The following is a 14,687-nucleotide window of genomic DNA, read 5'->3' as shown; positions in this document are numbered from 1 at the left end:
CATGTACCCCGGAACTTAAAATAAAAGTTGAAGGAAAAAAAAAAAGAATCATTTATGGCACTTGCTTAAAATGCATGTGCCTGGGCCATACTGAGAATTTTATTTCAAGTCTGGTTATGCATATTTAAAACTCCTCTGCTAAGTCTGATGAACACATATCCACAATTAAGAACTATGACTTAATGTCATATAAGACTATATTTGTCCTTGATTTATTTTCGTATCAATGTGAAGATGTAATGAGACAGAGTTCTGTTAAAACCAAGAATTCTTCAGAAATGAATGTGTGTGAGCAGTGACAAAACATCAGAATAGTGAGAAATGGTAAGACCATGCAACTCTTTCACATTGCAGCATGTCGCCAACTAGAATATAAGGTGCCATCCATGACAACCCATCATGACAGCCCAGTGTCCTCCAGGCTATGCTGTTTGTTGGAAAACATCAAGAACCTGGGCTATAACCCAAGAGTTTCTGACATACCATTCAGGCTGTGGAAGACCCAGAAACTTCCGGGCCATGTGAACCACAGCCACAGCCTCATCAGCAAGCACCAAAAGCACTCGGGAGGCAGGAGTAATGCTGGTGGCAAGCGTCACCACAGGATCAACTTTGACAAACCTCACCTAGGTTCCTCTGGGAAAGTTGGTATGAGGATTACCACTTAAAGAGGAACCAGAGCTCCTGCTCAAATGCCAACCCCAATAAATTGTGGACTTTGGTCAGTGTACAGACACAGGTGAATGCTGCCAAAGACACAACTGGAGCTGCCCCCACCATTGATGTGGTGTGATCAGGCTACTACAAAGTTCTGGGAAAGGGAAATCTACCAAAGCAACCTGTCATCATGAAGGCCAAATTCTTCAGCAGAAGAGCTGAGGAGAGGATTAAGGGTATTGGAGGTGGGGCTTGAGTCCTGGTGGTATGAAACCACATGGAGGGAGATTTGTTAAATGCTAACAACTGCTACAGAAAAAAAATATATATGAAGTTAAATCCAGGTACTGTGATTGTTCACCTGATTTTTGGTTCTTGTGATGGTGCTTTCCTGTGTACAGATAGTTGTTAAAATTTGGTGTTCCAGCAGTGGGGAGATGAATGGTGTGGCTTCTATTCCTCCATCTTGTTCCACCCTCTGTGGTTTGGTTTTTAAAAATTAGTTTTGGAAAGTTCTTGACCATTATGTCTAAAAAGATTGGTTCAACATATGCAAGTCAATAAATGTGCTCCAATTTACACGTATGTTAGAAAACTTGGTATTAGCCCATGTGCCTCTCACATTGTATTTTTCCCCCAACATTCTTCTCTCTCCATTCTCCAGTATGAATAATTTAATTGACAGTATTCAAATTCATGCGTCTTTTGCGCTGATGTTCAATCTGCTATTAAGCCTTTCCAATTTATTCTTAATTTCAGATACTCTGTTTTTCAATCTTAGGATATACTTGAATCAGTTTTTAGGAATTTCATTTATCTTTTGATGTTCTCCACATTTTTGTTCATTTTGTTCATCTTTTACTCCCATTTATTTAACCTACTTATAGATTAATTTAGTCTATAAGAGTCAATTTAAAATCATTTTATTCTAATTGCAATAACTTTTTAATCTGTTGGTCTCCTTTCATTGACTATTTTTTGACTTTCTGATTAACAGTCATATGTTACTTTTTTCACATCTCATGCTTTTTAATGGTATGCTGGATACTGCATTTAATAAACTTTTAAATTTTAGAATAGATTTAGATTTGCAGAAAAATTATGAAATTGTATGGAGAGTTTCCACATACCCCTGTGAGAAAACATTTAAATGGTCCATTTTCAGCCATGGTAAATCTTAAGTACTGGCAGCCAGCCTGCGGATGTGACAAACTGCACGGCTCATGCACGTAGAAAGTCACAATAAGTGGACAGAATGTAGAGGGAGGTTAGCCAATAAAAGGGAAGAAAGTTTCATTATTGGGAAATCAAAACTTAAGTGGGGAAAGGGACTGGGGTATAATCTTATAAGGGGGATAATGAAACTTAAGTGACATCCAGGAAGATTGTAACCCGATAGTACTAGACCAATGAGGAACTGGGGGAGGGACTTGCATGCTGGGAGATAAGTTAGCTGCCGTAACTGCCTCAGATGTGCCTGCCTACCACACACCTGATCTTGTAAGACCACCATTAAGTCTTGCTTCCACTGTTCTTCGTGTCTCTGAGTCCAGAGACACAGTTTGAATGGGTAAATGTGTTTCTCATACCCCGCATCCAGTTTCTCCTTTATAAATACCTTACATTAGTATGGTATGTTTGTTATAATTAATGAGCCAACATTAATATATTATAGGCATACCACAGAGATATTACAAGTTTGGTTTCAGATTACCACAATAAAGTGAATATCACAATAAAGTGAGTTAATATTTTTTTGGTTCCCAGTGAATATAAAAGTTATGCTTTCACTATACTGTATAGTCTATTAAGTGTGCAATAGCATTATGTCTAAAAAAACAATGTACATACCTTGGTTAAAAAATACTTCATGAGTATAAAATGCCGACACAGAGATTTGAAGTGAGTACATGCTGTTGGAAAAATGGTACCAATAAATTTGCTTGATGTAGGGTTGCCACAGACCTTCATTTCATAAAAACTTTAATGTCTGCAAACTGCGATAAAGCAAAGCGCAATAAAAAGAAATATGCCTGTATGATTAACTAAAATCCATACTTCATTCAGATATCTTTAGTTTTTACCTAATGTTCTTTTGTTCTAGCATCCCACCCAGGATATCACATTACATTAAATGCTGCATCTTCTTGTGCTTTGTTTGGTGGACAGTTTCTGACTTTCCTTGTCCTTAATGACGTTGAAAACCTTGAGTATTGATTACACGTTTTGTACAATATTCCTTAATTGGACATTGTCTGTTTTCTTTGTGATTAGGCCAGGGTATGAATTTTTGGGAGGAAGACCACAGAGATGAAGTGCCATTTTCTTCACATTATATCAAGCGTACATACTACCAACAGGACTTATCACTGCTGATGTTAATTTAGCTACAGTAGTGGACTTCAGGTTGAATTACCGTAAAATTACTCTTTGTTCACCCTTTCCATGCTCTACTGTTTTTAAAGAAAACCCCTAAGCATAGCCCACACTTAAAGAAGGAGGAATTAAGCTAAGTACTCCTCCTTGGAGAGAATGTATCCCTTGCGTCTCTTTCAGCCATAATCCACTGTTATTATAGAGGAGTCCTGTTGGTACAGCAGTAAGGTGTGAAGGACAAGTATTCTTTAATCTTAAGATTAATTCTCAGTCTCGGTGGGACTATGTCTCTCATACGTGACTTTCAGAAGTTTGTTTTTTCCTAGTGCTACAGCTTTTTATTTCCCTCCTCCTTTCCCTGGCCATGATATTTCCAATCTATTCCTTGAGCCTCTTATCCCTATTGACTTTCTTCCCTCTCTTCTCTCCCCAGTGACAGGAAGGTGAGGCAGGAAGGCTAGAGGGGTCTGAGGTGGGAGTGACCCCTTTCCCCAGCTAAGAAAGACTCACAAAGTCTTTTCTTCTAGAAAGTAGGTTTTTGTTATGACGAAGGATCTGGGTGTATTCACAATTGGTACTCTTCCCTTCCGCATGTTAAAGCAATGAACGGATCTTCTAAAGCACACAGAGATTTGGCAAACCCTACGGAGATTTTTCACTTTATGCTAGTTCAAACCCAGTCTCTAGCAATTTATCAAAATTATCATTTAAATGTTTCTAACATTGTGTCACTCCAGTGACTTCTGCTTCAGGTGCAACTCTCTGCATGTCCCTGTTTCTCTTCATTTTGGAATAATAGGTTTCCCTACAACCTTGGTCCTTTGACAAAGCCTAGAAAAGTCATTGATTTTCAGTTTATTGAAGTTTTTCTTATTTAAAAGATGAGAGTGACAACTTTCAAGCTCTTTTTAAAGCCGATACAGAAACCCTGAACATTATGTTTCAAAGAACTGTAGAGACTGGAATGAACATGATTTTTGCCTGCTTTTTCTTTCAAATATTTGTAAAACTTTAAGTCCAAAGGACTGCCTTTATGGAATGATTGTAGAAATTTTGTTGTCTTTCTTTAAAAAAATTTAACAAAAACAAATCTGTCTTTTCCATGAACTAATACTTTAATTTTCACCATAAGGGAATCCTTTATAAACTTACATCTTTGTTAAAATAAAGACAATAATAATTTGCTTGGTGATGACAACAAGATGGTAGAATAAGAGGTCCCAGGCTTCACTACTGCTCACAGAGAGTTAAATTAGCAGCTATCCACAGATAAGAACACCTTGGTGAACACCTTCCAAATAGCAAAAGGGCCCAAGTCACCTGTGTGGTCCATGGAATGAAAAGGAGCTGCATGGACAGGGTAAGAGAAAGGATCTCACTTTGACTGTGTTGCCCTCCCACTCCCCAAGTTGGCACAATGCCACACAGGGAGGAATCTCCAGGGACCACAGTTTCTACGGAAGGAAAGAGAACTGGAGGTGGACATCCAGCTCTCCTAACATTCCGAGATGCTTCCCAGGAAGTCCACTCCCATCTCACCTCAAAGACAACACAGTGGAAAATAGCACAGCACAGCTAGACCACCAGGGGTCAGGAAGAAATAAAGCAAGGAGGCAGAGCCCACAGCAGTGAGTATGTGGATCTTGGTGGTAGCTCTATGTACCTGTCAGTGGTGGCATCAAATCAGAGGTACTACCTAACAGTATAGCCCACCCACAAAGCCATGCTGGTCACTACCAGAAACAGTGGGATGTTTTATCTGGCTTGAATTCCTAGATAGCCAGCCTCTAGGACCAGTCTCAGACCTCACCCAGGACAATATCTTTGATGAATGTAGATGCAGAAATCCTCAATGAAATCCTAGCAAACAAAATTCAACAACACATTAAAAGAATCATTCACCATAATCAAGTGGAATTTCTCCCTGGGAAGCAAAGATAGTTCAACATGTGCATATGAATAAATGTTATACATCACATTAGCAAGAATGAAGGACAAAAACCATGTGATCATCTCATGTCATCTCACTAGATGCAGAAAATTATTTCACAAAAGAAAACATCCATCCATGATGAAAACACTCAACAAATCAGGTATAGAAGAAATGTACCTCAACACAATAAAAGCTATATATGACAAGCCCATGCCTAACATTATACATAGTGAAAAATTGAAACCCTTTGCTCTAAGATCCAGAACAAGACAAATGTGCCCACTCTTACCACCTGTATTCAACATGGTACTGAAAGTTTTTGCCAGAGCATTTAGGCAAGAGGAAGAAATAAATGGGATCCAAATAGGAAAGGAAGAAGTTAAGTTGCTGCTGTTTGCTGATGATATGATGTTGTATATAGGAAATTCTAATGATTTCATAAAAAAACTGTTAGAACTAATAAATGAGAAAAGTAAAGTTGCAGGATACAAAATCAATACACAAAAATTAGTAGTGTTTCTATACACTAAGAACAAACATTTCAAAAAAGAAAGAACAATTGCATTTAAAGTAGCTATAATTAATAAAATTAACTAAGGAAGAATAAATTTAAGGAGGTGAATGATCTGTACACTGAAAACCTGTAAAACATTAATGAAAGAAACTGGGGAAGACACAAATAAATGGAAAGATATCCTGTGTTCATGAATGAAAAGAATATTGTTAAATTGTCCATACTACCCAAAGCAATCTACAGATTCAATACAATTCCTGTCCAAATTCCAATGTAAATTTTCATTTTATGGTTGATCCATAACTTGGCTATTCATTTATAAAATGGAAATTTAATAAAATAAAATAAAAAATTTCTAGAATGTATATTGAATCCCCCAAAACTTCAAATAGCCAAAGCAATCATGAGCACAAAGAACAAAGCTAGAGGCGTCACATTACTTGATTTCAAACTATATTACAAAACAATAGTAATTAAAACAGAATAACACTGACATAAAAGTAGACTCCTGGAACAGAACAGAGAGCCCAGAAATGAACCCAGGCATGTACAGTCAATTGATTTTTGACAAAGGTGCCAAGTATATGTATTGGGAAAATAACTCTTCAATAAATGGTGTTGAAAAAAACCTGTATATCCATATGCAGAGGAATGAAATTAGACCCTTATCTCACTCCATATACAAAAATCAACTCAAAATAATTTAAAAACTTAAATGTAAGACCTGAAACTGTAACATTATAGAATAGATCTCACAAAGCTCCATGACTTTGGTCTGGGCAATGATTTTTTTGGATATGACTTTAAAAGCACAGGCAAGAAAAGCAAACATAAGCAATAGGACTGCAACAAATTAAAAAGCTTCTGTATAGCAAAGGAAACAGTCAATGCAGTGAAGAGACAATTTACTGAATGGGAGAAAATGTTTGTGAATCATATACATATTTGTGAATCATGCATCTGATAAGGCATTAATATCCAAATACATAAGCAACTTTATAGAAATAAAACAATCTGATTAAAAATGGACAATGTGACTTGGCATATAAAAAGGGGAAAATGGGCAAGGGGCTTTAGCAGATATTTCTCAAAATAAGACATACAAATGGCCAACAGATATTTCCAAAAATGCTCCATATAACTAATTATTAGGGAAAAGCAAATCAAAACCACAATAAGATATTACCTCACACCTGTCATAATGGCTAAGAACCCTTTTACGCTGTTGTTGGGAATGTAACTTAGTATGCAATTATGAAAAATTGTATGGCTGTTCCTCAAAAAAAACATGAAATAGAATTCCCATATGATCCAGCAATCTGGGTATTTACTCAAAAAATTGAAATTAGTATGTCAAAGAGATGTCTGCACTCCTATGTTTGTTGCAGTACTATTCACAATAGCCAAGTTATGGATCAACCTAAGTGTCATTCAAGAGACGAATGGATAAAGAAAATGTGGTGCGTTTTGTGTGTGTGTGTGTGTCTATTTGCCTTTCTGTGTCTGGCTTATTTAACTTAGCGTGTTTTCCAATTTCATCCATGTTGTCACAAATGACAAAACTTATTTTTTTAAGGCTTAATAGTATTCCGTGTGTGTGAGTGTACAGTGTGTGTGTGGTGTGTGTGTGTGTATATACACATACATGTGTGTATGTGTTTGTGTATTTTTTAAGGCTTAATAGTATTCCATGTGTGTGAGTGTACAGTTTGTGTGTGGTGTGTGTGTGTGTATCCACATACATGTGTGTATATACATGTACATATATGTGTATACACACACCACACACACAGTATATGCACACATATATACACATATACATATGTATATACACACACACACACTGTACACTCACACATACAATGGAATACTATTAAGCCTTAAATAAGTTTTGTCATTTGTGACAACATGGATGAAATTGGAAAACATGTTAAGTTAAATAAGCCAGACACAGAAAGGCAAATACTACATGTTCTGCTTTTTTTCTTTTTGTTTTTTTTTTGAGACAGAGTCTTGCTCTGTCACCCAGGCTGGAGTGCAGTGGCGCTATCTTGACTCACTGCAAGCTCCGCCTCCTGGGTTCACATCATTCTCCTGCCTCAGTCTCCCGAGTAGCTGGGACTACAGGCGCCCCTGCCACCACGCCTGGCTAATTTTTGCATTTTTAGTAGAGACAGAGTTTCACCGTGTTAGCCAGGATGGTCTCGATCTCCTGACCTCGTGATCTGCCCACCTCGGCCCCCCAAAGTGCTGGGATTACAGGCGTGAGCCACCGTGCCTGGCCTGCATGTTCTTACTTATATGTGGAATCTAGAACAAAGGAACTCAAAGAAACAGGGTACAATGGTAATGTGTTGGTCCATTTTCTGTTGCTTATAAGAGAATGCCTAAAATTGAGTAATTTATAAGAAATGAAATTTATTTCTTATAGTTCTGGAGGTTGGAAAGTCCTAGGTTGAGGGACTGTCTCTGGTGAGAGACTTTTTGCTGGTGTGGACTCTCTGAAAGGTACTAAAGCAGCGCAGGGAATTACAGGTGAGGGGGCTGAGTGTGCTAATGTGTGCTCAGGTCTGTCTTCTTCTTCTTATAAAGCCGCCAGTCCCTCCTTCCCATGATAACTCATTTATCCATTAACTCATTAATCCTTGAAAAGATTAATCCATTAATGGGGGCAGAGCCTTCACGATCCAATCACCTGTTAAAGGACCTACGTCTCAATACTGCCGCATTGGGGATTAAGTTTCAACATGAGCTTTGTGGAGGACATTGAAACCATCGCAGGTGGTGACTACAGGCCGGGAGTTGGAGGAAATGAGGAGATGATGGTCAAAGGGTACAAATCTTCAATTATACAGAAGGAATAAGTATTTTATTTCTTTGAAATATATTAGTCAGCATGGTGAATATGTTACTGATACACCAGGGGTTCAGTCTAGGTCCTGCTGCTCACTTTACAGAAAGTCAATGACTGAGATGATGAGTAATGTCAAGAAAGAAGGCTTTAATCAGGCTCTATTGCTGAGGATAGGGGAGATCAGTCTCAAATCCATCTCCCTGACCTGCTAAAATTAGGGGCTTATATAGCAGAGAAGAAATGTAACTATGTATGGGAAAACAGGAACTGGAGAGCGGTAAGAAAGCAATCATGATGAATGAGGAGCCTGGTGTCTCATTGTCTGGTTGTGGTAATCTGAAGAGTTTCAGTTCTTTGATACTTTTTGAGAGGCCTGGGGGGGTCTTCCCCTGAGGAAAGAACTCAGATAAAACAAATGTAGGTTTCAGGCTTTAAGCCCAGAAGGGTCACTTTCTATGTTTATCCCAAACAAACAAATAAACAAACAAACAAAAAACTGTCTATGGGACTATTGGGTTGGCTTTAGTCTCCCTTTTCTATGTATCAGTGCCTCAATCATGGGGAATCTGGTTGTTAATCTTTCTGGCTGCCTCATGCTAAGGAGGGGCATGGATTCAAACGTTAATCTAATGCTATCATTTTCTTCAGAAACACAGTCCAGTGCTTCCGCCAAAGACAAATCTCAGCAGGACCAGTCTGACTGCAAAATAAGCTTCAGTCCCATACACTTGGCCTGATTATCCAGACAAAGTGCAGCAAGAATCATTGTCCAGATAGGCTCTCTTAAATTGGCCTTGCTGGAACCTTTCACAAGGCCATTTCAGTCAAAGTCCTGGAAAAATGACCAGTTCCTCTGTGTTCAGTTCTAAAAACAAACAGGTTCTTGTTGAACTTATGCAAACAAGCACATTGCCATAAATTAAGCGTCATTCTTAGCAAACTATCACAAGAACAGAAAACCAAACACCGCATGTTCTCACTCATAGGTGGGAACTGAACAATGAGATCACTTGGACTCGGGAAGGGGAACATCACACACCGAGGCCTATCATGGGAGGGGGAAGGGGGGAGGGATTGCATTGGGAGTTATACCTGATGTAAATGACGAGTTGATGGGTGCTGACGAGTTGATGGGTGCAGCACACCAACATGGCACAAGTATACATATGTAACAAACCTGCACGTTATGCACATGTACCCTAGAACTTAAAGTATAATAATAATAATAATAAATAAATAAAAAAAGAAAAAAAAAGAATATTCACACATAATTTACAAATTCTGGAGAAATTAGGCAGAGTAAGAAATATGCCTCAAATTCTGTTTATAACACAATACTGTATTCAATTGTTAAATGCTATAGATAGCTCAAAAGGAAAAAAAGTTCTCCAGGCTCTCAAGAATCAGCAATGTTTCAAACAAAAAAAGCTGTAAAAATTATTTCAGTCCCCTATTAGTTCAGTCCATACAATCAACTCCTGTGTCTCTTGAAAGAAGTTCATTTTGGTTGTCAGCTTCTCCTGGGTCTGAAGACAAGGCTTCAACTGTATCAATGTTCAAGATTTAGCAGGGCCTTTTTCAGACCCATGAGTCAAAATCCTATAACTTAACAGCACAAGCATTAGTTCATAGAATATTTATACTAAAGAAAGTCCCATTATTCTAACATGTCACAAATTAAAACACTGTGATTTGGTGTTCAGTAGTTACTGCCTGTAGCACTTCAATCATTGTATTAAAGTGATTAGGTTGTTCCTTGCATATAACTAATTAGTAGCATTCTGGTGACAGAATTTTGATCCAAAGCATCAAAAAGTGATAGGTCCTGTGCCAAGCTTATCAAAGTAAGACAACTAACTTTTCTCTCCATCATTAAAAAATGGTAAATGCAAATATAAGTTTTGGAAATTCAATAAGGATAAATAATCTCCTTTTACTTAAATATTATACAACAAAATAGGGACAAAGTAAGAAAAAGCACACAATAATTTCTTCACAGCTATTTAAAAGAGCATCATCACACATTTCATTTTTATATTTGAAATTTTAATTTTAGGCTGCAAAAACAAAAACAAGCAAACAAACAACAAATAACTTGAAAACAGGCTTGTCAAATGATGGAAATTCATCCTTTCTAGGGAAGCAGAAGGTAGACCCCTACCACAGAGAAAAGATGCTTAGTTAATGGAGGTTAAATTTAAAAGTACAGCTAAATGCAGTCTAAATTATGAAAATCCTGTTCTATTCACCTCACTGTGGTACCAGTAACTATACTAAGTCAGGTTACTTTACGGTTAACTATGTCACCTATAACACAATAAGCCATTAACAATCTAATACAGTTACTGGGTGTGCTTATACTGGAAATTCTTAACCATATAGTTGTGTTGCCAATTTGTTTTAAATGATGAATTGTCTTAGTATAAGTCACTGCATTTCTATAACAAAGCAATGAAAGGCACAGCTAATCTGAGTGGACTTAACCCTATTCAACAACCAGCTGAAAAAATACTTTGGTTCTTCAAGAAAAAAATCACAAAAAAGTGTTTCCTTTAACAGTTGTTAATTTTCCCAGCTGTACTCCAAGAGCCACATAAAAATATTCCAGAAGAACCAAATTATGTAGCAATGAATGAACAAGTGTGACAGAATTTGTGCATTCAACATCTCGGGCAGAAAAACTAGTTAAAATGCCAGGTAGAACAAATTGGTCTTTAAAATATCAGTTTCCTGTCGTTTAAAAAAATTAACCTAGTCCTCCAAGAAAATACAAAAACATAAGGCTGTAAGTGAATAAGAGTTGTGTTTAGGGTACTATAGTGCAGGTTATCCTCAAGGCCACATACATCCTGCTTCATTACTGCTTGTGCTCTGCTGGATTTTAATCCTTCTTTGGGTCATAGTCTGGATCGTTTTCCTCATCTCCTTCTACTTCTCCTTCCTCATCCACTTCTTCACTTTCTTCATCATAATCATCATCATCATCTTCAGTAGCTTCCCCAGTAAAGTATAACACTGATCCTGGGATTATACACTAAGGTAAAAAGTGACCAATTTCGACGTCTGCAGCAAGGATTGCTTCAGCAGCATCATCCAGATCTCCACTCTCAGAAACTTCAGGAGGGGCAAAAACATTAAAGAAAGAGTCATTGTAAACTGTTTTAGTCAGAGTACGAACTGTCCCACGTCCCTTGTCTTTCTGCTGCTTCTTAATGGTTTTCAAAGTGACATTCTTTCCTTTTTCCAATCTATTTGGCACACTGTAAAACCCATAATTTTTGGTCCATCAAAATAAAAGGGATCAGAATCATCTGGTTCTGACCTCATCCTATATGTCTTTGTCAGCACTTCATTTTTAAAATATTCATTGGTTTCAAAGTGAAATTCTAAGACAAAACTCATGGGCTGGCCAGCATCTGAGAACTTCACTTTAATATCTTCCAAGTGCTTCAGAATAGGTTCATCACGTTCCTGAAGCATATTGTGTCCGGAATTGGTGGGTTCTTGGTCTTGCTGACTTCAAGAATGAAGCCACGGACCCTCGCGGTAAGTGTTACAGTTCTTAAAGATAGTGTGTCTGGAGTTTGTTCCTTCTTCCCGGTGGGTTCGGTGGGTTCGTGGTCTCGCTGGCTTCAGGAGTGAAGCTGCAGACCTTCGCAGTGAGTGTTACAGTTCATAAAGACAGCGTGAACCCAAAGAGTGAGCAGCGGCAAGATTTATTGCAAAGAGCGAAATAACAAAGCTTCCACAGTGTGGAATTCCACAGAGTGCTGATTGGTGCGTTTACAATCCTTGAGCTAGACACAGTGCTACACAGAAAAGTTCTCCAAGTCCCCACTAGGTTAGCTAGACACAGAGTTAGCTAGATACAGAGTACCAATTGGTGTATTTACAAACCTTGAGCTAGACACAGAGTACTGATTGGTGTATTTACAAACCCTGAGCTAGACACAGAGTGCTGATTGGTGCGTTTACAATCCTTAAGCTAGACACAGAGTGCTAGATGGAAAAGTTCTCCAAGTCCCCACTAGGTTAGCTAGACACAGAGTTAGCTAGATACAGAGTACCAGTTGGTGTATTTACAAACCTTGAGCTAGACACCGAGTACTGATTGGTGTATTTACAATCCTTGAGCTAGCCACAGAGTGCTAGAAGGAAAAGTTCTCCAAGTCCCCACTAGGTTAGCTAGATACAGAGTGCTGATTGGTGCGCATACAATCCTCTGGCTAGATATAAAAGTTCTCCAAGTCCCCATCCGTTCAGGAGCCCAGCTGGCTTCACTCAGTGGATCCTACACCGGGGCTGCAGGTGGAGCTGCCCCCAGTCCCCAGCCGCGCCTCACTCCTCAGCCCTTGGGCTGTCCATGGAACTGGGCACCATGGGAGCAGGGGGCAGCGCCTGTCTGGGAGGCTCAGGCCGTGAGGGAGCCCACCGCAGTGGGGGGAGCTCAAACATGGCAGGCTGCAGGTACGGAGCCCTGCCCCGTGGGGAGGCAGCTACACCCGGTGAGAATTTGAGTGTAGCCCCGGCAGGCCGGCACTGTTGGGGGACCCTGGCCAACCTCCGCAGCTGCTGGCCAGGGTGCTAAGCCCCTCACTGCCCTGCGCCTGCAGCGCTGGCCTGCTGCTTCGTGTGCGGGGCCCTCAGAGACTGCACCCATGCCCACCGGAACTCGCACTGGCCAGTGAGCGCCACACGCAGCCCCGGTTCCCGCAGGCGCCTCTCCCTCCACACCTTCTGGCAAGCAGAGGGAGGAGGCTCTGGCCTCAGCCAGCCCAGAGAGGGGCTCCCACAGTGCCGTGGCGGGTTGAAGGGCTCCTCAAGCGCTGCCAGAGTGGATGAGGAGGCTGAGGAGGCGCTGAGAGTGAGGGCTGCTAGCACATTGTCACCTCTCAGTATCACTGAGCAAGTCAACATTCTTAAAAACAATTAACCAAAATTCAGGCATTCCTTTGGCATCTTCTTTTTCTTCCTCTTTTTTCTCATCTTCAATCTTGGCCTTTTCTTTCAACTCCTCTGAGATCTCATCATATTCTCTGGTTTCCATTCACTTCTTCTGTAGGTTCATAAATTGCATTAATAATCTCAAATCGCTTATCAAATAGAGGCTGACAGAGAACGGCATACTTCCTTTCAAGATTGTGAACTTCCTCATAGAATTGGGCTTCTATATGTGCACATTTAACTTACAGGTTTTTGAGAGCATTCACTTGTCTTTTAACTACCCTAGGCAGGCTTTCAGTGTATCCTGTTGGATACATTGTTGGTGTTTCTATTATACCATCAAGTCTTTCTTGAAGAGTTGAAGAATCTGAGGATTTTGCATCATCTGAAAGGTTAGCTGACGTGCTTTGATTTTTGTTTCTTCACCAGTTTCTTCTTCTTCTACTTTTTTAACGTCATCCAAACTTGATCAAATTCAGACTGTTCTTTGTTGTCAATATCTGCCATGTTGTAAGAACTCCAAATATCGGCAGCTAATATGGGGAGCCAGGTGGCCAGAGCTGCACAGGAGGTGACTCAGGGTGGCAGCGTGGCTCCACGAGCAGATGGCACTAAAAAAGCCATCACATTTTCAAGATTGGTTTCTAGATACAGTAGTGACAACTGATTAGGTAACTTTCATCACTAACATTTTCAAATATAGTAAATAATAATCCATTGCACATTTCTAAATTACTGAAAGTTTCAAGTGTTCTCACCACAAAACATAAGTATTTGAGGTCATGAATATGTTAATTAGGTTGATTTATTTCACACTGTATTCATAAATCATAGCCTCACATTGTACTCCATAAATATATACAACTATAATTTGTTAAACTACAATAAAAATAAAGATTAAAAAAATCAACCTGTGTTTTAAGGTCATATAAATGGCTTTCTGATTCTTTCCTAAGAACTTTTTTTAATAGGAAGAGAACTCAAAGATATAGTATGTAGAATCCAGGAAGGATAACATGGACACACAGGAAGGGTTATGGTGGGGAAAGAATGTAGATATGACCTGGAAGGTTGGGTTGACACAGTCACATTTTGCCTACTCAGATATTTTACTTGGGTCAGCCAGTGTGAACTGCCAGTTTAACATGTGGGGAAAGTAGAACAGTGCATGTTTCAACCTCAGCCATCTTATGAGGCTGCACATCTTGGTTCCTTTATTTTACCTATTCTCTCTGGGTTACCCACATGGGGACTGAGGCACGTGCATTATTCCCTGCTTCCTAAGAGCCGCACTGATCTGCCTCTTTTTCTATCTTTGAGAATTTTGCTTAGAAGTCAAGGTCAAGTTGCAAGGGGGAACTGTAATTGGCCTGGTTTGGTATCCTTGGATTAAGAGGGAGGAAGGAACA

At 39.3% G+C, this 14,687-nt stretch overlaps 2 pseudogenes; one reads left to right on the top strand and one right to left on the bottom strand.

Annotated features, from left to right (window-relative positions):
* The first annotated feature begins 332 nt into the window (after positions 1 to 332).
* On the top strand, positions 333 to 928 carry LOC100425838 (large ribosomal subunit protein uL15 pseudogene; annotated as a pseudogene).
* A 10,263-nt stretch (positions 929 to 11,191) lies between these two features.
* Positions 11,192 to 13,808, bottom strand: LOC704319 (nucleosome assembly protein 1-like 1; annotated as a pseudogene).
* Positions 13,809 to 14,687: the final 879 nt, after the last annotated feature.

Source organism: Macaca mulatta, chromosome 17 (genome assembly GCF_049350105.2).
Source record: "Macaca mulatta isolate MMU2019108-1 chromosome 17, T2T-MMU8v2.0, whole genome shotgun sequence".
In the NCBI taxonomy this organism is placed as follows: Eukaryota; Metazoa; Chordata; class Mammalia; order Primates; family Cercopithecidae; genus Macaca; species Macaca mulatta.
Note: the sequence above shows the minus strand (reverse complement) of the source record. Positions and strands in the feature narration are given on the sequence as shown.